The sequence below is a fragment of the Dendropsophus ebraccatus genome, chromosome 11 (genome assembly GCF_027789765.1).
Source record: "Dendropsophus ebraccatus isolate aDenEbr1 chromosome 11, aDenEbr1.pat, whole genome shotgun sequence".
NCBI classification, from domain to species: Eukaryota; Metazoa; Chordata; class Amphibia; order Anura; family Hylidae; genus Dendropsophus; species Dendropsophus ebraccatus.
The window spans coordinates 99,727,292-99,753,180 of NC_091464.1; the positions used below are offsets into that span (position 1 = coordinate 99,727,292).

The 25,889-nt window shown below is 47.9% G+C and overlaps 1 protein-coding gene and 1 long non-coding RNA gene across 4 annotated transcripts in view; one reads left to right on the forward strand and one right to left on the reverse strand.

Annotated features, from left to right (window-relative positions):
• LOC138767260 (uncharacterized) overlaps positions 1-5,689 on the reverse strand; it is a 43,418-nt gene extending 37,729 nt beyond the window's left edge. The window contains exon 1 of the long non-coding RNA XR_011358781.1: positions 5,605-5,689. This is a non-coding gene — a long non-coding RNA (uncharacterized lncRNA). The remainder of the gene's footprint in view (positions 1-5,604) is intronic.
• The window catches only part of CD2 (CD2 molecule), a 126,983-nt gene that overhangs the window by 15,374 nt on the left and 85,720 nt on the right, over positions 1-25,889 (forward strand). The gene's annotated exons all lie outside the window — the stretch shown is intronic.

Sequence of the window (25,889 nt, forward strand, 5' to 3'; positions counted from 1 at the left end):
GTGACCGCAAATGTGAGAAAACATCAGTGCAAGCAAATGCATAGAGACTAGTAATAATAAAGTGCAAGATAGAAATGGAAGCAAAAGGGAACTGTCAGGAACCGGACAGCAGGACAGTACAAGACAGTCAGCCCTGACGCTGAACCCAGCCCACTGTCCCTGCCTACTTGCCACAATCCGCCCTAAGATGGCGGCAAGCAACTGGGCGGCGGTCTCGGCACTCACTAGGTGGAACACAAAGAAAGTAAAAAAAAGTTGACAGTCCGGGTCACAACAAACGGGCACCGCAGTACAAAAACACAATCCAATAAGCAAGGTAAATAAACAGGCAATATGATCAGGGGCAGCAACAAGCAGGGATAGTCAGAATAAACACAGAGCTAACCAGAGGCAGAAGCTGAGACGCGCTTAATAACCAGCACCAGAATGAGCCTCAGCCAAACACTTATAGGGAACCAGGAGACACTCCCAGCCCCTATTGGACAAGGCTCTTGGTACAACTAAATCACCTGTGCACAGAACTGGCAGCCTTAATGGCCAGAACACACTGCAAACGGGTGGGGCTGAACATTCTGATAGAAACAGGCCAGTGTTCACACAGGGTTCAGGTTACTGCACAAGACATACAAAATACTGAATATAAGCGCCGTCTCAGCCGCGCAGCACGAGCCGAGGGGAGCACGGAACTCAGCACAGGAACATTCATGACAGGAACAGACTTAAAGTGATTGTGTGTTTAATGAAGTTGTGTAGCAGGCGTGAACGTGAACAAACATAATTGTGTGTATGAAGTGCAGAGTGATGGTATGAATAAATAAAAAGCATGATAAAATGGGGGAATATTCATATAAATGGATCCAAACCAGCATGGCTTTACTGAGGGCCGATCATGTCAGACTAATCTCATTGGTTTCTTTGATTATGCCACAAAAGTGCTGGATGAAGGTGGTGCTGTGGATATCGCCTATCTGGACTTCAAAGCCACAGATACAGTTCCCCATAAAGAGCTGAGAGAGAAGTTGGAGAAAATTGGACTTAATCCCTGGATAGTTCAGTGGATTTGTGGTTGGCTGAAGGATAGATATCAGAGGGGTGATGGTAATGGTGTATATTCCGAGCAGACATTGGTTACAAGTGGTGTGCCTCAAGGGTCTGTTCTGGGTCCTATTCTTTTTAATATGTTTGTAAGTGAAATAGGAGAAGGGTTGGTGGGTAAGGATAGTGATATAGGAGAAGGGTTGATAGGTAAGGATAGTGACATAGGAGAAGGGTTGGTGGGTAAGGATAGTGACATATGAGAAGGGTTGGTAGGTAAAGTTTATCTGTTTGCTGACGACACAAAAGTGTGCAATAGGGTGGATATTCCTGGAGGTGTCAGTAATATGGAGAATGATTTAGCTTTGCTAGATAAGTGTCCAAACAGTGGAAATTGAAGTTCAATGTTTCCAAATGTAAAATATGCACTTGGGGAGAAGGAATTCTCTATCCGAGTATCACATCGGCAGTACTGTGTTTGAAAAGACTTCAGAAGAGAAGGATTTAGGGGTAGTGATCTCTGAAAGCCTTAAAAACCCTAGAGATGGTTGTGCGTGAAAATCCCAGTAGATCAGCAGTTTCTGAAATACTCAGACCAGCCCTTCTGGCACCAACAACCATGCCACGTTCAAAGGCCTCACATCACCTTTCTTCCCCATACTGATGCTCGGTTTGAACTGCAGGAGATTGTCTTGACCATGTCTACATGCCTAAATGCACTGAGTTGCCGCCATGTGATTGGCTGATTAGAAATTAAGTGGTAACGTGCAGTTGGACAGGTGTACCTAATAAAGTGGCTGGTGAGTGTGTGTGTATATATATATATATATATAGATATATATATATAATGGTATGATGGGCTGTGTATATATATATACATATATATATATATATATATATATATATATATATATATATTAGCATGCTGGGGTGTGTATATATATATATATATATATATATATAATGGTATGCTGGGCTGTGTATATATTTATATAATGGTATGCTGGGGTGTATATATATATATATATAATGGCATGCTGGGGTGTAAATATATATATAATGGTATGTTGGGCTATATATATATAATGGTATGCTGGCTGTGTATATATATATATATATATATATATATATATATATTAATAATAATAATTTTTATTTATATAGCGCCAACAGATTCCGCAGCACTTTACTATTCTGGGGGTACATACATAGACAAAAAATCGACATTACAGAGATATACATATAATTATCCATACATGAGGAGTAAGGTCCCTGCTCGCATGCATGAGCTTACATACTATTAGGAGGGGGTGCGAGACAAAATGGCAGAGGGGCAAAGTGCATCATTGTTCTTATGGTCCGGCCATCTTTATAAATAAGGCAGTGCGGGTAAGGGGGGGTGAACCTGTCACCAGCCAATGCCTGCATGCACAGGTCTAAGTGCTAAAATGCTTGGTGTGTGTATATGTATGTATGTGTGTGTGTGTGTGCGCGTGGTGGAGGTGTGTGTGTGTGTGTGCGTGTATATGTGTCTGTGTGTGTGTGCGTGGTGGAGGTGTTTGTGTGTGTGTGTGCGTGTATGTATGTGTCTCTGTGTGTGTGTGTGTGTGTGTGCGTGTATGTATGTGTCTGTGTGTGTGCGCGTGGTGGAGGTGTTTGTGTGTGTGTGTGTGTGGGGGGGGGGTTGAGGGTTGAGTCAAAATTAGGGAACCTGGTAAGCCTGTTTGAACAGATGTGTTTTGAGGGCACGTTTGAAGCTTTGGGTATTGGAGGTGAGTCTGCCAGTCTTGGGTAATGTATTCCATAGAACTGGTGCAGCTCGGGTGACGTCCTGGGGACGGGAGTGAGAGGTGCGGATCAAGGTGGATGTTAGTCGTAAGTCATTAGAGGAGCGTAGGGCACGGGTAGGATGGTAAACAGAGATGAGGGAGGAGATGTATGGAGGTGCAGCACTGTGGAGAGCCTTGTGGGTGAGCAGGAGGACTTTATATTGTATCCTGTGTTTAACAGGGAGCCAGTGTAGTGACTGGCACAGGGGGGAGGCATCAGTATAGCGCCTGGACATGGGGAGGCATCGGTATAGTGACTGGCACAGGGGGGAGGCATCTGTATAGTGACTGGCACAGGGGGAGGCATCGGTATAGTGACTGGCACAGGGGGAGGCATCGGTATAGTGACTGGCACAGGGGGGGGCATCAGTATAGCGCCTGGACATGGGGATGAGCCTGGCCGCTGTATTGAGAATGGACTGGAGAGAGGAGAGATAAGAGGAAGGAAGGCCGATTAGTAGGGAATTGCAGTAGTCAAGACGAGAATGAATCAGAGCGACAATGAGAGTTTTAGCAGATTCGACAGGAAGGAAGGGACGGATTTTAGAGATGTTTTTTAGATGCAGATTACAGGAACGTGAAAGAGATTTAATGTGAGGAGTGAAGGACAGATCCGAGTCAAACATAACCCCAAGGCAGCGTGCTTGCTGTGTAGGGGCTATGGTCGCACCACAGACAGAGATGGAGATGCCAGGTGGAGGGTGTTTAGCAGAGGGAGGGAAGACAAGAAGCTCAGTCTTAGAAAGGTTTAGTTTTCGGAATAGGGAGGACATAGCGTTGGAGACGGCAGACAGACAGTTACTGGTGTTCTGTAGAAGAGCAGGGGTGATATCACGGGAGGAGGTATACAGCTGGGTATCATCAGCATAGAGATGGTATACAGCTGGGGTGATATCACGGGAGGAGGTATATAGCTGGGGTGATATCACGGGAGGAGGTATACAGCTGGGTATCATCAGCATAGAGATGGTACTGAAAACCCAACTTGCTGATGATTTGTCCGATGGGTAAAGTGTAAAGTGAGAAAAGGAGAGGGCCCAGGACTGATCCCTGAGGAACCCCAACTGTAAGGGGGAGAGAAGATGACGTGGAGCCAGAAAGGGATACACTAAAGGAGCGGTCAGAGAGAAAGGAGGAAAACCAGGAAAGAGCAGAGTCCTTGAGGCCGATAGAGCGGAGCGTGGAGAGGAGGAGCTGGGGGGCTACAGTGTCACATACAGATAGAGCGGAGCATGGAGAGGAGGAGCTGGGGGGCTACAGTGTCACATACAGATAGAGCGGAGCATGGAGAGGAGGAGCTGGTGGTCTACAGTGTCACATACTACAGATAGAGCGGAGCATGGAGAGGAGGAGCTGGGGGGCTACAGTGTCACATACTACAGATAGAGCGGAGCATGGAGAGGAGGAGCTGGGGGGCTACAGTGTCACATACTACAGATAGAGCGGAGCATGGAGAGGAGGAGCTGGGGGTCTACAGTGTCACATACAGATAGAGCGGAGCATGGAGAGGAGGAGCTGGGGGGCTACAGTGTCACATACAGATAGAGCGGAGCATGGAGAGGAGGAGCTGGGGGGCTACAGTGTCACATACAGATAGAGCGGAGCATGGAGAGGGGGAGCTGGGGGGCTACAGTGTCACATACAGATAGAGCGGAGCATGGAGAGGAGGAGCTGGGGGTCTACAGTGTCACATACAGATAGAGCGGAGCATGGAGAGGAGGAGCTGGGGGGCTACAGTGTCACATACAGATAGAGCGGAGCATGGAGAGGGGGAGCTGGGGGGGCTACAGTGTCACATACTACAGATAGAGCGGAGCATGGAGAGGAGGAGCTGGGGGGCTACAGTGTCACATACAGATAGAGCGGAGCATGGAGAGGAGGAGCTGGGGGGCTACAGTGTCACATACTACAGATAGAGCGGAGCATGGAGAGGGGGAGCTGGGGGGCTACAGTGTCACATACTACAGATAGAGCGGAGCATGGAGAGGAGGAGCTGGGGGGCTACAGTGTCACATACAGATAGAGCGGAGCATGGAGAGGAGGAGCTGGGGGGCTACAGTGTCACATACTACAGATAGAGCGGAGCATGGAGAGGAGGAGCTGGGGGGCTACAGTGTCACATACAGATAGAGCGGAGCATGGAGAGGAGGAGCCGGGGGGCTACAGTGTCACATACAGATAGAGCGGAGCATGGAGAGGAGGAGCTGGGGGGCTACAGTGTCACATACAGATAGAGCGGAGCATGGAGAGGTGGAGCTGGGGGGCTACAGTGTCACATACAGATAGAGCGGAGCATGGAGAGGAGGAGCTGGGGGGCTACAGTGTCACATACTACAGATAGAGCGGAGCATAGAGAGGGGGAGCTGGGGGGCTACAGTGTCACATACAGATAGAGCGGAGCATGGAGAGGGGGAGCTGGGGGGCTACAGTGTCACATACAGATAGAGCGGAGCATGGAGAGGAGGAGCTGGGGGGCTACAGTGTCACATACTACAGATAGAGCGGAGCATGGAGAGGAGGAGCTGGTGGGCTACAGTGTCATATACAGATAGAGCGGAGCATGGAGAGGAGGAGCTGGGGGGCTACAGTGTCACATACAGATAGAGCGGAGCATGGAGAGGAGGAGCTGGGGGGCTACAGTGTCACATACAGATAGAGCGGAGCATGGAGAGGAGGAGCTGGGGGGCTACAGTGTCAAAAGCTGCAGATAGATCCAGGAGAATGAGGAGAGAATAGTCACCTTTAGATTTGGCGGAGAGGAGATCATTAGCGACTTTAGTAAGGGCAGTTTCTGTAGAATGATGAGGACGGAAACCGGACTGAAGGGGGTCAAGGAGAGAGTTGTCAGAGAGGTAGCGGGTTAGGCGGGAATAGACCAGGCGTTCCAACAGTTTAGAGATAAAAGGAAGATTAGAGACAGGTCGATAGTTGGCTGCACAGGACGGGTCTAGGGAGGGTTTTTTCAGTAAGGGAGTGATGACGGTGTGTTTGAAAGCCGAGGGGAAGATGCCAGAGGAGAGGGAGAGGTTGAAGATTTTAGTAAGGTAAGTAGTGACAACAGGAGAGAGAGACTGGACAAGGTGTGAGGGAATAGGGTCACTAGGGCAGGTGGTGGGACGAGAGGAGGAGAGGAGTCTGGAGACTTCCTCCTCTGTTACAGGTTCAAATACTGAGAGGGAAGAGGAGGAAATACAGGAGTGAATGGGATCAACACTTCTTTGGGACTGGGAGGTGATCTCCTGACGGATGGTATCTATCTTTTCCTTGAAGTAGGATGCTAGGTCTTCAGCACAGAGGTTAGTTACGGGTGTCTGAACTTTGGGTTTGAGGAGGGAGTTGAGGGTATCAAAGAGACGTTTTGGGTTATGAGAGAGGTAAAGTAAGATTGTTTAGCAGAATGAAGAGCGGAGTAGTAGCTTCTAAGCACAAATATATATATTTATATATAATGGTATGCTGGGCTGTATATATATATATATATATATATACATATATATATATATATATATATATAATGGTATGCTGGGCTGTATATATATATAATGGTATGCTGGGCTGTATATATATATATATATATATATATATATATACATATATATATATATATATATATATATATATATATATATGTATATATATATAATGGTATGTTGGAGAACACCGCCACACCAGACTTCACCAATACCGCCATACCCCCCTCGAAAAGACACCAGATTTTCTGGCAAGTCTGAACGGGAGGGTACTGCCCCTCTGCAAGGTGCTACCCTATGCACCAGACCATGGGTGCCTAATGGTAAATACGACCCTGCAGGTATACAGGACACTACAAGTATACAGGACCCCAAAACTATACACTACAGGTATACAGGACCTCCACCAACTATATACTACAGGTATACAGGACCCCAAAATATACACTACAGGTATACAGGACCACAAAACTATACACTACAGGTATACAGGACCTCCACCAACTCCATACTACAGGTATATAGCACCTTCACCAACTCTATACTACAGGTATACAGGACCCCCAAACTTTACACTAAAGGTATACAGGACCTCCCCCAACTATATACTACAGGTATACAGGACCCCAAACTATACACTACAGGTTTACAGGAACCCAAATCTATACACTACAGGTATACAGGACCTCCACCAACTATATAATACAGGTATACAGCACCCACATCAACTCTATACTACAGGTATACAGGACCCCAAAGCTATACACTACATGTATACAGGAACTCCACCAACTATATATTACAGGTATATAGGACCTGAAACTATACACTACAGGTATACAGGACCCCAAAACTATACACTGCAGGTATACAGGACCTCCACCAACTCTATATGGTGAGTGTATATATATATATATATACACTCACCGGCCACTTTATTAGGTACACCATGCTAGTAACGGGTGGTGGTCTTCTGCTGCTGTAGCCCATCTGCCTCAGAGTTGGCCGTACTGTGCGCTCAGAGATGCTCTTCTGCCTACCTTGGCTGTAACGGTTGGCTATTTGAATCACTGTTGCCTTTCTATCAGCTGGAACCAGTCTGCCCATTCTCCTCTGACCTCTGGCCTCAACAAGGCATTTCCGCCCACAGAACTGCCGCTCACTGGATGTTTTTTCTTTTTCGGACCATTCTCTGTAAACCCTAGAGATGGTTGTGCGTGAAAATCCCAGTAGATCAGCAGTTTCTGAAATACTCAGACCAGCCCTTCTGGCACCAACAACCATGCCACGTTCAAAGGCACCAAATCACCTTTCTTCCCCTTACTGATGCTCGGTTTGAACTGCAGGAGATTGTCTTGACCATGTCTACATGCCTAAATGCACTGAGTTGCCGTCATGTGATTGGCTGATTAGAAATTAAGTGGTAACGTGCAGTTGGACAGGTGTACCTAATAAAGTGGCCGGTGAGTGTATATATATATATATATATATATATGGTATGATGGGCTGTGTATATATATATATATATATATATATATATATATATATATATATATATTAGCATGCTGGGGTGTATATATATATATATATATATATATATAGATATATATATAAATGTCCACTCCGAAGTGCACTCTGTGTGAAGCCGGTGTACGGGTGCCAGCAGCTAGAGACCGAATCCACGTCTCTCCATCAATACTCCAAGAATACTGCAGCACAACCAAATAGTGAAAAAATCCAAAAGGTGTTTATTCCATATCAGTAGAAAAATCCATGCAACGTTTCTGTCTCTTCTCGAGACCTTTCTCAAGCATAAGCAAAGTGAGTAATACATCCATTTTATACACACGTGAAATCAAATTCAGTTGATTGTCAATCAGTACAAAAAACATAGTGCAAGTAAGATCGTTCACAATGTAAGGTCCGCTAGGACAAAGTGTACAATATAATACAATGGCAGGTGCCTTAATATATATGTTTTACACAAAATCATAGTGCATAAGTGATATATTTAAAATAGTAAATAGTATGCTGGGCGGAGTCAGCCACCACTCTCCACTGCTATTGGTTCTTCAATCACGTGCCTTCATCTCAGGACGTCATCTCCCTGGTGTATAGCAGCCTCTCCATACAGGTGTGTGCAGACTCTCACTCTGCCCATCCCTGTGGGTGGACACTCACTGACACTTGAGGTAGGGTAGGGAAGATTGGGTAAAGGCCAAAATCGCCAGTCACTCGGGCTACATAGCCTATCATACCTTGGGAGTTCAAGAGAATTGGACCATTCTACTGACCGCCTTCCGGGTCCCTCAGTAGAGCACGGTATTCTGGGGTATCCTTAAATGACATCCAGGCAAACCACGTGTTCCTAAATCTGTCATTGGAATTATGAAGGGAAGAAGTCATGTCCTCCATCAACATAAGATCGTTCACTTTTGACACCCATAGGGAGAGTGGAGGGACCGTCGTCTTTTTCCAATACAAGGGGATGCATGCTCTTGCTGCCATGATTAGGAATCTAAGAAGAGATTTCTTATATTTAGGGAGTGGAAAGGCTCAGTGCTGAAGGAGGAATAGCGCCGGCGTGAGGTCCACAGTACTAGTCGTGACCTGTCGAATTACCCTCTTCACACCCTCCCAAAAAGGGGTGAGGAGTGAGCAGGACCAAAAGATATGGAGATGTGTTCCGTCCTCTGTGCCGCATCTCCAGCACACCGGCTCAACGTGTGGCCAGATGGTATGTAATCTGGTAGGTACCCTATACCATCGGGTCAGAATCTTGTACCCAGTTTCCTGAAAGCTGGAACAAATAGACGACTTGTGTGCAAGTTGAAGGATTTTCTCTTGTTGTGGTGGGGATAGAGATAAGTTTAGGTCCGCTTCCCACTTCAGTAGGAAGTCTGGGGGAGGTTGATCAGGTGGTGACTGCAATGCGGCATAAGTTAGGGAAAGAGAGTGGCGCAAGGGGCCGACATCCAGACACAAGGCCTCAAAGTATGTTCTGGAGGTGCCATATGAGGAAGGAGAAGGTAGTGTACGTAAGAAGTGCCTCAATTGTGCAACCCTCCACTCACCCAGCTGACTCGGTTCACAGTGTTCCCTCAACTCTCCCGGTGTCAACCATCCCGAGTCTGAACGGAAGGTGTCTATCCTAAATTTATTTGCCTTAACCCAAGACTTAAACACCGGGTCTTGCAAGTTGGAAGGAAAGGCAGGGTTCCCCAGAATTGGGTAACAGTTGGACCTGTGGGGCAACATGTACGAGCGACTGGTCGTGGAAGCACAGGCCTGGATAGTCGGGCCTATGGTAGGATACACACGCAATCCCGTAAGAAGCGAGGGATGGAGCCAAGGGGTGCAGTAGAGGGGAATGGTCGTGAAAGATTGTTCTAGCTTAACCCATGGCTTACTCTCCTCGTGTCGACACCAGTCAATCACCCTCGTCAACAATGCCGCCGTATGGTATTGCCTGACGTCCGGTAAACCCAGCCCACCCCTGGCTTTTGGCCTACACAGCGTGTGCCTCTTGAGGCGTGGAGGTCTGTTGTTCCATATAAACTTGAGCTGCGTAGATACCACAGACCTGAAAAAAGACGCAGGAATGCGGGTGGGGATGCACTGGAAGAAATAGAGCAGCTTAGGAAGAATCGTCATTTTAAAAATGGAGCACCTCCCTAGCCAGGAAAAATACCCCTGTGTCCATCCTTCACACTGCGTCTGAATCCTGGCTAGTAAAGGTGGGAAGTTTAACGTATAAAGGTTTTTCAAATCCGATGGAAGGAAAATGCCAAGATATTTAATGAAAGTAGATGCCCACTTAAAACGGAAGGAGGCTTGGAGCGACAAAACTAGAGTGTCCGGAAGGCCAACCCCTAGTGCCTCGGATTTAGAGAAGTTTATTTTATAGTTAGAGAGTTGTGAATAGTCCTCCAATTCCCTCACTACAGAGGGTAGAGAGACTAGCGGGTTAGAGACAAAAAATAACAAGTCATCCGCGTACGCCGCCACTTTATGCTCCGTTTCGCGCACCGAGACTCCTCCGATGTTGGGATTGGATCGGATTTTGCACAGCAATGGCTCCAAAGTGAGGACAAAGATCAGCGGCGACAGTGGGCAACCCTGCCTCGTACCGTTTTGTATAGATAGGTCTCCAGACAGGACACCATTCACTCTGACTCTGGCGGAAGGCGTGCCATAAATGGCAGAGACCCATTTCATGAAGCTAGGGCCCAATCCCATTATTAGGTACACCATGCTAGTAATGGGTTGGACCCCCTTTTGCCTTCAGAACTACCCCAATCCTTGGTGGCATAGATACAACAAGGTGCTGGAAGCTTCCTCAGAGATTTTGATCCATAGTGACATGATGACATCACACAGTTGCCGCAGATTTGTCGGCTGCACATCCATGATGCTAATCTCCCGTTCCACCACATCCCAAAGATGCTCTATTGGATTGAGATCTGGTGACTGTGGAGGCCATTGGAGTACAGTGACCTCATTGTCATGTTCAAGAAACCAGTCTGAGATGATTCTAGCTTTATGACATGGCGCATTATCCTGCTGAAAGTAGCCATCAGATGTTGGGTCCATTGTGGTCATAAAGGGATGGACATGGTCAGCAACAATACTCAGGTAGGCTGTGGCGTTGCAACCATGCTCAATTGGTACCAAGGGGCCCAAAGAGTGCCAAGAAAATATTCCCCACACCATGACACCACCACCACCAGCCTGAACCGTTGATACAAGGCAGGATGGATCCATGCTTTTATGTTGTTGACGTCAAATTCTGACCCTACCATCCGAATGTCGCAGCAGAAATTGAGACTCATCAGACCAGGCAACGTTTTTCCAATCTTCTACTGTCCAATTTCGATGAGCTTGTGCAAATTGTAGCCTCAGTTTCTTGTTCTTAGCTGAGCGGACCCGGTGTGGTCTTCTGCTGCTGTAGCCCATCTGCCTCAAAGTTGGCCGTACTGTGCGTTCAGAGATGCTCTTCGGCCTACCTTGGTTGTAACGGTTGGCTATTTGAGTCACTGTTGCCTTTCTATCAGCTGGAACCAGTCTGCCCATTCTCCTCTGACCTCTGGCATCAACAAGGCATTTCCGCCCACTGAACTGCCGCTCACTGGATGGTTTTTCTTTTTCGGACCATTCTCTGTAAACCCTAGAGATGGTTGTGCATGAAAATCCCAGTAGATCAGCAGTTTCTGAAATACTCAGACCAGCCCTTCTGGCACCAACAACCATGCCACGTTCAAAGGCCTCAAATCACCTTTCTTCCCCATACTGATGCTCGGTTTGAACTGCAGGAGATTGTCTTGACCATGTCTAGATGCCTAAATGCACTGAGTTGCCGCCATGTGATTGGCTGATTAGAAATTAAGTGGTAACATGTTGTTGGACAGGTGTACCTAATAAAGTGGCCGGTGAGTGTATGTGTGTCCTGTAGGACAGGTGGGGGGTGAGCAGGCTCAGGCCTATGTGGGTCCTGTAGGACAGGTGGTAGGAGGAGAGCAGGCTCCGGCCTATGTGTGTCCTGTAGGACAGGTGGTAGGAGGAGAGCAGGCTCAGGCCTATGTGTGTCCTGTAGGACAGGTGGGGGGTGAGCAGGCTCAGGCCTATGTGGGTCCTGTAGGACAGGTGGTAGGAGGAGAGCAGGCTCAGGCCTATGTGTGTCCTGTAGGACAGGTGGTAGGAGGAGAGCAGGCTCAGGCCTATGTGTGTCCTTCTGTAGGACAGGTGGTAGGAGGAGAGCAGGCTCAGGCCTATGTGTGTCCTGTAGGACAGGTGGTAGGAGGAGAGCAGACTCAGGCCTATGTGTGTCCTGTAGGACAGGTGGTAGGTGAGCAGGCTCAGGCCTATGTGTGTCCTGAAGGACAGGTGGTAGGAGGAGAGCAGGCTCGGGCCTATGTGTGTCCTGTGGGACAGGTGGTAGGAGGAGAGCAGGCTCAGGCCTATGTGTGTCCTGTAGGACAGGTGGTAGGAGGAGAGCAGGCTCAGGCCTATGTGTGTCCTGTAGGACAGGTGGTAGGAGAAGAGCAGGCTCAGGCCTATGTGTGTCCTGTAGGACAGGTGGTAGGAGAGCAGGCTCAGGCCTATGTGTGTCCTGTGGGACAGGTGGTAGGAGGAGAGCAGGCTCAGGCCTATGTGTGTCCTGTAGGACAGGTGGTAGGAGGAGAGCAGGCTCAGTCCTATGTGTGTCCTGTAGGACAGGTGGTAGGAGGAGAGCAGGCTATGGCCTATGTGTGTCCTGTGGGACAGGTGGTAGGAGGAGAGCAGGCTCAGGCCTATGTGTGTCCTGTAGGACAGGTGGTAGGAGGAGAGCAGGCTCAGGCCTATGTGTGTCCTGTGGGACAGGTGGTAGGAGGAGAGCAGGCTCAGGCCTATGTGTGTCCTGTGGGACAGGTGGTAGGAGGAGAGCAGGCTCAGGCCTATGTGTGTCCTGTGGGACAGGTGGTAGGAGGAGAGCAGGCTCAGGCCTATGTGTGTCCTGTGGGACAGGTGGTAGGAGGAGAGCAGGCTCGGGCCTATGTGTGTCCTGTAGGACAGGTGGTAGGAGGAGAGCAGGCTCGGGCCTATGTGTGTCCTGTAGGACAGGTGGTAGGAGGAGAGCAGGCTCAGGCCTATGTGTGTCCTGTAGGACAGGTGGTAGGATAGGAGCAGGCTCAGGCCTATGTGTGTCCTGTAGGACAGGTGGTAGGAGTAGAGCAGGCTCGGGCCTATGTGTGTCCTGTAGGACAGGTGGTAGGAGGAGAGCAGGCTCGGGCCTATGTGTGTCCTGTAGGACAGGTGGTAGGAGGAGAGCTGGCTCAGGCCTATGTGTGTCCTGTGGGACAGGTGGTAGGAGGAGAGCAGGCTCAGGCCTATGTGTGTCCTGTAGGACAGGTGGTAGGAGGAGAGCAGGCTCGGGCCTATGTGTGTCCTGTAGGACAGGTGGTAGGAGGAGAGCAGGCTTATGTCTATGTATTCTGACTGAAAAACCTGGCTATAAGCAGGTGGGGTTATAGATAGTCTTATATCTGTGCTTCAACCAGTACTCACACCAAGTCACATACTGTCAGATAGCGTCAACTCCATTGTAGAGGCATGTAGGAAGATTCCAGCTTTATTTGGTGCAGAAACCCTGTAGAAATGCTGGTACAACGGTGTGAAAAGGATATAGTATGCCAGGGGTAGCAGGAACATACAGGTACATGCTCTGTCTTAACATGAAATGGCTGCTAACATGAGGGAGAGGGGAGGAGCTACAACACTGCAGCTAGAGGACAGGAAGACAGGAGGGTCAAAAAGCAAAGCAGAATAACACATATACATGTCAATGAATAGAAACCAGTCTTGGGACATGACACTTCCCGTCTGAGATCTTTAGATTTCACAATATATTCCAAATCGGAACAATGTCCTGAAAGTCCAAGGTTGTTCTTGAAACCTGTAAAACAAGAGAGAAAAACAACATGCAAACAATAAACAATAAATCCAAATCTTGAAGTTGAAGATTTGTAATCCCGAAGGAACTTCAAATAAACCAATCTTCGGATTGGGGAAGCCGCGGACTGCAAACACTTCCACCAACCCACACTGTAATCCACAGGAGGAGGTTATCAGTGATGACACAGCCATAGTCCATGGTGGTATGCTCCCCGCCATAAGCTGTGTGGGTGTCCAAGTCACTCATGTAACTTCTTCTTTTGGTAGAAGGAGCACTAGTTCATGAATTGGACGGAAGAAAACCTTTGCTGAACCTCCCTTTGTTACCTTGACTTCCACTTTACGAGTCTTTCCATCGTCGCTGGGGATGACCTTTGTGATGAGACCCATGGGCCATTCATTACGATGGGCTTCTTTATCCTTTAAAAGAACAAGGTCGCCTTCCTGGAGGTTAAGTTTTGAAGTCTGCCATTTGTGACGGCTTTGGAGCATGTGAAGATACTCACTCTTCCACCGATGCCAAATCACATTAGACAGATGTTGAACCTGTTTCCATTGGCGTCTGTAGATGTCACTGTGGTCAAAGGTGCCTGGAGGAATATCAGAAGTTCCAATCTTCTGGGTAAGAAGTGTTGCTGGAGTAAGGATGATTGGAGAATCAGGGTCTGAGGAAACTGGAACTAAAGGCCTTGCGTTGATTATAGCAGATACTTCAGCAAGGAAAGTGACCAATGTCTCATGAGTAAGCAAGGGAGACTTGTTGTCCATTAGCATTGAGTCAAGTATTCTGCGGGCAATACCTATCATGCGTTCCCAGGATCCTCCCATGTGGGATGAATGTGGAGGGTTAAACACCCAAGTACACCCATTGTTAGTTAAGAAGTTGTCAAGTTGTAGTTCCTTGCAGGCTCCCACGAAGTTTGTACCGCAGTCGGACCTCAACTGTTTGACAGGTCCACGAATGGAGAAGAATCTACGAAGGGCGTTGATGAAGCAAGAGGCATCCATGCATTCAATTACTTCAAGGTGTACTGCTCGAATGCTGAGACAGGTAAACAGAACTGCCCATCGTTTGCTGTTTGCAGCTCCACCACGGGTTCTACGAGTAACTACTGACCATGGGCCAAAGACATCGACCCCGACATAAGTAAAAGGCGGATCAGTACTTAGACGGTCTGCTGGTAGGTTAGCCATTTGCTGCTGTTGCTGTCTTCCTCTTAACTTGTGACACTTAACACATTGGGAAGTATAGAAGAAATGCATCTCTTCATGCCCACAATCCAGAAACCGGCTGACCTGATGGCACCTTCAGTAAACTGTCTGCCTTGGTGCTGTACTCGCTCATGATGGTGTCTAATCAGCAGGGTAGCAATATAATGTCCACCTGGTACGATGACAGGATTTTGTTCCTTGTTACACAGGTCAGATTTCTGTATCCGGCCGCCCACTCTCAGCAGCTGGTGGTGATCAAGCACTGGATTAAGTTTGTAGAGTGCACTACTCTTGGACAAACTGATGTTTTTTGAGATAATGTCTATCTCTTGACGATACACTTCTTGTTGAACACAACGGAAGATGACTTGTTCAGCATGTTCAAGGTCTGTAGCTGTAGGGTGTTCCATACACATATGCCACCCATGACACTTTGATGATGTGTCCTTAGCAAAGCAGCGAGAGATGTGAATCAATCTGGCAATAGCTCGCACAATGGATGACCAAGTTGAGAAATGCTCAAAGCGATGTGACTTCAGCTTGACCCTTGAAGTTACAGAAGTGTACAGCGTGGAGGCTGTGGGCCTGATTTCCTTATCAGCATCAGGATCAACTAGCTCAAAGACTTCATTGGATGGAGTCAGACAAGGTTCCTCACACAGAAACTTTGGAGGAGATAACCACATGTGATCTAAAAGATGTGCAATGGGTGCAGGTCTTGTTCCTCGATCAGCAGGATTAAGTTCTGTGGAGATATACTGCCACTGTTCAGGAGTAGAGAAACTTCTAATGCGTTCTACTCGGTTGCTGACATACATGTAAAACTGTTTGGTCTGCTTATGTATATAACCGAGCACAACTTTGCTATCAGTGTAAAATGTAAATGAATCAATTGCAATGTCTATTTCGTCTCTTATTACCTCAGCAATTTCAACTGCTAGCACGGCAGCACAAAGCTCAAGTCTTGGTATAGAGTGTGCGGGTTTTGGAGTTAGTTTTGCCTTACCTAAGACAAATCCGCAATGTGTCTCATTTCTGACTCCTGTAATCCTAAGATAGGCCACTGCAGCTATGGCTTCCACTGATGCATCAGAGAAGATGTGGACTTCCCTTCTGATGGCCGCTGAAAGGGAGCTGGGGGCATAACAACGTGGAACTTGGAGTTGCTCTAATACCTCCAGAGACCTTTTCCATTTTTCCCACCTTTGTTGTTTCTCAATAGGTAGCTGAGAGTCCCAGTCCGTATTTTCAGTGGTAAGCTGTCTTAGTAGTATCTTGCCTTGGATGGTGATGGGCGCAATGAACCCAAGAGGATCATAAATACTGTTCACAACAGATAAAACTCCTTGCTTGGTGAAAGGTTTGTCACAAGGAGACACTTGGAAAGTAAAAGTATCTTGTTCAATGTTCCACAGCAACCCTAGGCTGCGCACAGGAGAAGCGTCAGAACTGAGATCAAGGTTTCTCAAGTTGATGGCATGATCATCTGAGGGAAAGGCTTTCATTACCTCATGGCTATTGGAGATGATCTTGTGAAGTCTGAGATTCCCTGCAGACAGCATCTCTTGTGTTCCGGTAAGAAGAACTGCCTCTTCACTTGTTGGTAAAGATTTAAGTCCATCATCAACATAGAAATTCCTCTCAACAAACCGACGAGCATCAGAACCATACTCCTTCTCACCTTGTTGGGCTGTCCTTCTCAGTCCGTAGGTTGCTACAGCAGGAGATGGGCTGTTGCCGAAGACATGCACCTTCATTCAATAATTTATGACTTCCTTGTTGACGTCGTTGTCCTTGTGCCATAGAAACCGAAGATTGTTTCATTGTTAAAGAAAAGACAACAGAAACTATGAAACATCTGTTGAATGTCGGCCATTACTGCAACAGGTTCTTGTCTGAAGCGCATTAGGACCCCTAAAAGACTGTTGTTGAGGTTAGGACCAGTAAGGAGCATATTGTTGAGAGAAACGCCTCCCAACTGTGCACTAGAATCAAACACCACTCTGATCTGGTCAGGTTTCCGAGGGTGATACACACCAAAGGATGGTAGGTACCAGCATTCTTCTCCTTCCTTTAGTGGCGGTGCAGGTTCTGCATGGTCTCTGTCAAACACCTTCTGCATGAAGTCTACAAAGTGTTTTTCCATCTCTGGCTTTCTCTTTAAGGTGCGCTTTAAAGAGGAAAATCTTGAAGCTGCTTGCTGCAGATTGTTTGGTAGCTTTGTTCTTGGAGTACGGAAGGGTAAAGGTGCTACCCAGCTGTTGGAATCATTTTGAGTGAATTCCTTATCCATTACTATTCTGACTCAGATTATTGTTGTAGTGATTTATCCCTTGTAAGACCTCTATGCCTGGCCTGTATAAGCAGATGTAACCACTGAGGACAATCCTTATCAGATAGCTGAACTCACCAACACTGTTTTCATCCAAAAGCTGGTTTATTCTGTACATCAAACAACAGGAATACAGCAGAATGAATGGATTTAGTATTATGCGGTCAAAAGATGATGCTTTCCTTAGCTTAGCATGCAGGATACAGGCAGGGGCGGTCTTGGCATTTCTGGGGCCCCAAGCGAAGTTATGTCTGGGCCCCCCCCCCCCTCGACACGCGTTCCAAAACAATAGACCGCTGTGTGTTGCCCCCAGTAGTATATACCCTTTGTGCGCTACTGCCAGTAATATATACTCCTTGTGTGCTGCCCCCAATAGTATATACCACTTGTTTGCTTCCCCCAGTAGTATATAGACCCCTGTGTGTTCCCCCAGTTATATATAGCTCCGTGTGCTCCCCCCGAAGTATATAGACCTCCTGTGTGCTGCCCCAGTTGCATATAGACCCCCTGTGTGCTGCCCCCTTTTGTATATACCCCTGTGTACTCCCCCACTAGTATATAGGCCCCCTGTGTGCTCCCTCAGGGGTGTTTAGCCCCCCTGTGTGCTCCCCCACTCAGATATAGACCTACTGTGTGCTCCCCACTTGGATATAGACCCCTGTGTGCTCCTCCACACAGGAACCCCCTGTGTGGTTCCTCCAGTAGTATATAGACCCCCTGTGTGCCCCACCAGTATTATATAGACCCCTTGTGTGCTGCCCCAGTTGTATACAGACCCCTGTGTGCTTCCCCAGTTATATATAGACCACCTGTGTGTCTCACAAGTAGTATATAGACCCCCTGTATGTTCCCCCAGTAGTATATAGACCCCCTGTGTGCCCCACTATTAGTATATAGACCCCTGTGTGATACCCCAGTAGTATATAGCCCCCTGTGTGCTTTCCCACTTGGATATAGACCTTGTGTGCTCTCCAAGTTGTATATAGACCCCATTCTGCTGCCACAAGTAGTATATAGACCCCTGTGTGCTGTCCCTAGTAGTCTATAGCCCCCCTGTGTGCGCCCCCAGTAGTCTATAGCCCCACTGTGTGCTCCCCCTGTTATATAGCCCCCCTGTGTGCTCCCCCCAGTTATATAGACCCCCGATGTGCGCTCCCCAGTAAAACAGACTCCTGTGTGCTCCCCCTCCCATATAGTATATAACACAATAAAACAAACACTTATACTCACCTGGGTCCGGGCGTCTCCTCTTCTCTTCACTCTTGTGGCCGCAGGAAGGGTTTTCCCTGCGATCACAAGAGGCCGCACTCCCCTTGTCCTGGCGCCGATGCTCCAGTGATGTCACTGGAGCGCCGGCACCACAAGGACAAAGCTGCCACTTGTGACCGCAGGGAAAACCCTTCCTGCGGCCACAAGAGTGACTGACAGGAAGGGGGCCAATGTCTCCCGCCCTGTCAGTGCTGCTGCATGTACCTATGAGCGCTCATTACGAGTGCTCATAGTTACAGTTCAGATGGCAGCAGCGAGCACGGCAGCGGCCCTGTCCAGCGGTCTTGAGCACAAGAGCAGGGCGTGGGGGCCCCCCTGGATGTTGGGGGCCCCAAGCGATCGCTTGGGGTGCTTGGTGCCAAAGACCGCCACTGGATACAGGAGCCCTGTTACATGTGGTAGATGCAGGCAGCCATGATGCAGGAAAATACACAAAGAAGAAACAGGAAGTGGTAATACATACACAGGAAATGGGTGGTGTATCCATAAAGGAACATGGAAACAAAACATACCAAGAACGACCACTAGGTGGCAGCAAATAACTAGTCATACATATACACAGGGGCGGTCTTGGCATTTCTGTGGCCCCAAGCGAAGTTATGTCTGGGCCCCCCCCCTCGACACGCGTTCCAAAACAATAGACCGCTGTGTGTTGCCCCCAGTAGTATATACCCCTTGTGCGCTACCGCCAGTAATATATACCCCTTGTGTCCTGCCCCAAGTAGTATATACCCTTTGTTTGCTTCCCCCAGTAGTATATAGACCCCTGTGTGTTCCCCCAGAAGTATATAGACCTCCTGTGTGCTGCCCCAGTTGTATATAGACCCCCTGTGTGCTGCCCCCAGTTGTATATACCCCCTGTGTGCTCCCCCACTAGAGTATAGGCCCCCTGTCTGCTCCCTCAGGGGTATTTAGCCCCCCTGTGTGCTCCCCCACTTAGATATAGACCCCTGTGTGCTGCCCCAGTAGTATACAGACCCCTGTGTGCTCCCCCTAGTTATATATAGACCACCTGTGTGCCTCACAAGTAGTATATAGACCCCCTGTATGTTCCCCCAGTAGTATATAGACCCCCTGTGTGCCCCACCGGTAGTATATAGACCCCTATGTGCTCCCCCAGTAGAATATAGCCCCCCTGTGTGCTCCCCCACTTGGATTTAGACCTCCTGTGTGCTCTCCAAGTTGTATATAGACCCCATTCTGCTGCCCCAAGTAGTATATAGACCCCCTGTGTGCTGCCCCCAGTAGTATATAGACCCCTCTGTGAATCCCCAGTAGTCTATAGCCCCCCTGTGTGCCGGTACCACAAGGACAAAGCTGCCACTTGTGACCGCAGGGAAAACACTTCCTGCGGCCACAAGAGTGACTGACAGGAAGGGGGCCGATGTCTCCCGCCCTGTCAGTGCTGCTGCATGTAACTATGAGCGCTCATTACGAGTGCTCATAGTTACAGTTCAGATCGCAGCAGCGAGCGGGGCAGCGGCCCTGTCCAGCAGTCTTGAGCACAAGAGCGGGGCATGGGGGCCCCCCTGGATGTTGGGGGCCCCAAGCGATCGCTTGGGGTGCTTGGTGCCAAAGACCGCCACTGTATATACAATAATGAGAATATTAACTGTGTAACAGCATAATTACTTTGAGAAATTCTTTATCTTCTCTAGCAGGTGCCAACTTGTTGTCATCACTTGTGATGTTGAACACTGTAGACCCAAGGTTATCATCCCATGGAAGGCAAATGTTCATGTCATCTTGCTGGTCATGCTGCCCCTTACAGTTACTCATCTTTTCTTTCACCAGGTAGTGATGTGGGCATGGCTGAAAATAAGTGCTGCGACCATTTGGCAATATATGAGTCTTAAATGAGGATATCTTGGTAGGCCATTTCATACGGTCAATGCAGACGTTGCCTATAATAACCCAGCCTAAGTCAAGGCGCTGGGCAAATGGTGCATCATGCGGTCCATTAATTTGCTGACGTATTTTGTGCACTCTGAGAATGTCCCTTCCCAGCAAAAGTAGGATCTCTGCATTACTATCCCGAGCTGGTATTTCACTGGCTATGGTCCTTAGATGAGGATGATGGAGAGCAGCTTCTGGTGTAGGGATCTCCTCTCTGTTAGATGGTATCTGGTTGCATTCAACGAGTGTAGGCAAAGGTACCTCTAGATTTCCATTTAGAGAAGCTACTACAAGTCCACTGGCTCTTCTCCCTGAAACCTCTGTAATGCCCCTACAAGTGCCCAGGGTATATGGGTAAGCATCTCCCTTTAGGTTAAAAAGTTCTGACCTTGCAAGTGATCGGTTGCTCTGGTCGTCCAAGATGGTGTACACCTTTACAGTCTTTTCTGGCTGACCCTTGGGGTACACGTTGACTAGGCATATCCTTGCGCAGGACTTGTCACAAAGGTCTTCTGTACATGAAGAAGATACTGTGGTAGGCTTTGCTGCTTGATCTGTGTTCTCCCCGCCATGCTTTGCTAGAGGAGGGAAATCTGTAGGTGTTGTAGGGCTGGACTGAGATGGGTGAAGAGCTTGTACGTGGTTCTCACTGTCATATTCTATGCACTTTATGGCAGTTTTACAGTCCTTAGCAACATGTTCAGTGGAAGCACAACATCTGAAGCATACTCCAAACTTCTTTAGCAGTTCCTTGCGTTCTTGGAGTGGTTTCCTTCTGAAGCCAATACACTTCTTGAGAGGATGCGGCTTCTTATGAATAGGACATTGGCGATTGGGGTTCTCAATCTTTTCACCTTGGTTGTTCTTATAGCTGGGCTCCTCAGAAGCTGATGAGGTAGTGGGAAGAACATCAGTCTTTTTTACAGACACTGGACCTCTGTGTTTTCTGTACTCGGAGCGTGGGCTGTCATATTTAGAAGGAGGTGAACCAGGGCCACTGGACTCACCATAGTTCTTGGATTCTGCAATGTTGCTGATAAACTCACAGAAGTAGTCAAATGGAGGAAAGGAGACTTGATTCTCTCTTTAGTATCTTGAACCAACTGTAGTCCATTTTTCTTGAATGCCATATGGCAGTTTGGCAACTATTTGGTTTACCCCACGAGCAGTATCCAGGTAGCAGAGACCAGGTAGATGAGTGTCTGTCTTGGCTAGTTGAAGCTCTGAAAGTAGGTCACTAAGCTCTTGGAATTTCTGGTTGTCCTTACCAGATATCTTCGGGAAACTTTGCAACCGTTTGAAGAGAGCACTCTCAATTGCTTCAGGACTACCATAGGTACGCTCTAGTCTCTCCCAGGCAGCTGTGAGTCCTGCTGCTGGATTACCAATGTGGACAGATCTGAGTCTCTTAATACGTTCTGTGGACTGTGGGCCAAGCCACCGGATGAGTAAATCTAGCTCTTCAGCAGCGGTGGTGCCAAGGTCACTAATTGCGATTCTAAAGGCACATTTCCAGCCTCTGTAGTTCTCAGGCTGGTCATCAAACCTTGTAAGTCCGGTCTTAGTAAGTTCACGGCGTAACATGTATCTTGCAAACTCTGACATGTCTGTACGCTCTGAGCTTGGACAAGGAAGTGCTGGCTGAGTAGTGCTGGCCACATTGTTTCCAGAGTTCTGGCTAAGAAACACAGGCGTAAATGAGGCTGCATAGGCATTTAGCCCAGGAGGTGGCTTGCTATCCATAGGCTTAGCTGTGGCTTGATAAGATGCTAGGCCATTGTTAGGGTTTGGCATCTTGGCTTGCACCTGTGTACTTCTGTGATGAGCTTGCAGAGGTGTAGGGCCATGGTTAATTATGCGGAGTGAAGTATCAGGATGATGAACAGGCAGAGTGTTGTACTGATCTTGATTTTGGGGTATTGCAGAAGGAATAATGTGTTGTTGCTGTGAAGAAATATCAGCACTGTCAGGAACAGTAGTAGCAATCTGGGGTTCACTGTTTTGGCTTAACACATAGTCTCTAGTACGTTTGAGAGGATCCTCTGCATCCATTCCGCTCAAGGCAACACTGTCTCTTTCACTCCCACTGGCTGCTCGTTCTAGGACCTTCAACCTTGCCATGGCTGTAGCGTGCTCACATTGTTTCTGCAGAGCTTCTATTTCAGCTTTCTTCTGCGCTGCAGCTGCTTCTAATTCTGCTCTCTTTTGCGCAAAAGTGGCCTGAATCTTAGTCGCTTCAGCTTCTGCACGCGCGTTTATAAGCTGCTCACTTAGTGTGGAATATTTTGAAGATCGTGACCTAGACGTGCGTTTTGAGCGTCTTGTGGACTCAGAAATACAAGATGTTGTTTCATGAAGTTGCATAATTCTTGCTTTTATTTTAGACTTAGTTTCATATATTAAGCCGTCTCGTTCAACATTAAGATGTTGGAAGTTTTGCAATTCTTCTAGACTGTCCTGAGTATTGATTCTTTTCAGAATGCAACGGTATTCTTCACATTTCAGATTGTATTGCTCATGCATAGTGGACAGCTGCTCTAGGGCTCCCTCTAGTGGTAATACATATTCAGGCAAGCACATGGTGGAGACATGTGCCTGTAAAGTTTTCCACAGATTCATAATGTCTGATGCAAGTTCATGCTGCAGGCATTCAAGGTTCTCTCTAACCTTCCATGTAGGCTTAACAGAGTGTTTGTCCTTATCACTGGACTGCAGACTGGGGTCCATGCTTCCCTGAACTGAGTGTCCCTCAGCCATGATGCACACAGGATGGGTTACACTGAAGGAAGACGGCTGCTGCTAGCAAGTTCTATGATGAGAGTCTGCACTGTGGCTCCAGTTCACACACACTGATGATCCCTTGGACACTGCAGGTAGCTGCTATGGCTGTATCTGAAGCTGAGTCTCTGTCCCCACAGCTGTGACTGACAATCTATGATCCTTTTCACTATTCTGACTCAACAACCTGGCTATAAGCAGGTGGGGTTATAGATAGTCTTATATCTGTGCTTCAACCAGTACTCACACCAAGTCACATATTGTCAGATAGCGTCAACTCCATTGTAGAGGCATGTCGGAAGATTCCAGCTTTATTTGGTGCAGAAACCCTGTAGAAATACTGGTACAACGGGGTGAAAAGGATATAGTATGGCAGGGGTAGCGGGAACATACAGGTACATGCACTGTCTTAACATGAAATGTCTGCTAACATGAGGGAGAGGGGAGGAGCTACAACACTGCAGCTAGAGGACAGGAAGACAGGAGGGTCAAAAAGCAAAGCAGAATAACACATATACATGTCAATGAATAGAAACCAGTCTTGGGACATGACACTATGTGTGTCCTGTAGGACAGGTGGTAGGAGAAGAGCAGGCTCAGGCCTATGTGTGACAAATCTTATATGACCAAATCCTGTGTATATGGTGTGACTCTAACCAACCACATGAATCCTACAAAAAACTGTACACACCAATAGATATACTCTGAGTCCAAATATATTAAACATTAATTATCTTTATTCCAAACATATAATAGGACACACAATATTAAAAAGTGATGAGATATGCAGAAATAGATGCAGGTAAACCACAGATCCCACCGGGACAGGATAATATAGGAAATACATTGGGTGAACTACTACACTGAATAAATACAAAGTGCATGTGCCAACAATATATTAAGTACAGTCACTAAAGTGTAGTCCGAGTATGTAAACATATGGAATGCCCAGCTTCCAAGGTGCAAAATAGCAAAGTGCTCCGTATACCTGTTGTCCGGTGGTCTATAGTGGCTCCCTCTCCCCAACGCACGTTTCGCGTGGCAGCTTGATCACGGGGCTATTGAATACTAGCTGCCCGCCGATATTTATCTGTACAAGGATCCAATCCCCGTCTCCGGACGCTTCCGCCAAGCGGCTGACGTCACCGCGCCGATGACGCAACGCCGCTCCGTACGGCGGTCCCCCCCACGTGACAAGTCACGTGACAGGAGTAGGCCGGACTTCAATGCGGCGTGTTGCCATGGGAGCCGGGACGCAGCTCGCACAGGGTTCGGCGTCCGACGGGGAAATGGTCACACAAGTAGGCTGGTGACAGGATGGAAGCTGAGCATTCTATATAAAGGAAAAAATAGCATGACAATCATACACATGCAAAATAGCATAGGACATGATGAAACTAACATCATTCTCCTCCATAAAAATAGGTAATAAGTGAAATGTAAAAAATATATATATAACCCATATAATATGTGTATTAAATACTAATGTGCAAGTGTACTATAGTGTACCAAACTACATATATATGAGACTATATGTGTCATAAGCATGAAAACTCTATACAAAAATTTTTTTTATAAAATATACATAAAATGTAAAAACACGCCTGTTATATAATGAAATAGTGCACAATCCAACCAATAATAATATTGGCCCAAAGTGAGTGTGTGTGACATAATTATATACGATGTGTTATGACATTATGTGCAAAAAGGAAGAAATCCTTTTACTGTGTAAAAATGTTATATAAAAAAGTGACCACTGCATGAAACACTAGTGAACAAAAACCACAAACCCCTACTACATGCCACCCGTCCTGTGGGACAGGTGGTAGGAGGAGAGCTGGCTCAGGCCTATGTGTGTCCTGTGGGACAGGTGGTAGGAGGAGAGCAGGCTCAGGCCTATGTGTGTCCTGTGGGACAGGTGGTAGGAGGAGAGCAGGTTCAGGCCTATGTGTGTCCTGTAGGACAGGTGGTAGGAGTAGAGCAGGCTCAGGCCTATGTGTGTCCTGTGGGACAGGTGGTAGGAGGAGAGCAGGCTCAGGCCTATGTGTGTCCTGTGGGACAGGTGGTAGGAGGAGAGCAGGCTCAGGCCTATGTGTGTCCTGTAAGACAGGTGGTAGGAGGAGAGCAGGCTCAGGCCTATGTGTGTCCTGTGGGACAGGTGGTAGGAGGAGAGCAGGCTCAGGCCTATGTGTGTCCTGTGGGACAGGTGGTAAGAGGAGAGCAGGTTCAGGCCTATGTGTGTCCTGTGGGACAGGTGGTAGGAGGAGAGCAGGCTCAGGCCTATGTGTGTCCTGTGGGACAGGTGGTAGGAGGAGAGCAGGCTCAGGCCTATGTGTGTCCTTCTGTAGGACAGGTGGTAGGAGGAGAGCAGGCTCGGGCCTATGTGTGTCCTTCTGTAGGACAGGTGGTAGGAGGAGAGCAGGCTCGGGCCTATGTGTGTCCTGTAGGACAGGTGGTAGGAGGAGAGCAGGGAACAGGCCTATGTGTGTCCTGTGGGACAGGTGGTAGGAGGAGAGCAGGCTCAGGCCTATGTGTGTCCTGTAAGACAGGTGGTAGGAGGAGGGCAGGCTCAGGCCTATGTGTGTCCTGTAGGACAGGTGGTAGGAGGAGAGCAGGGAACAGGCCTATGTGTGT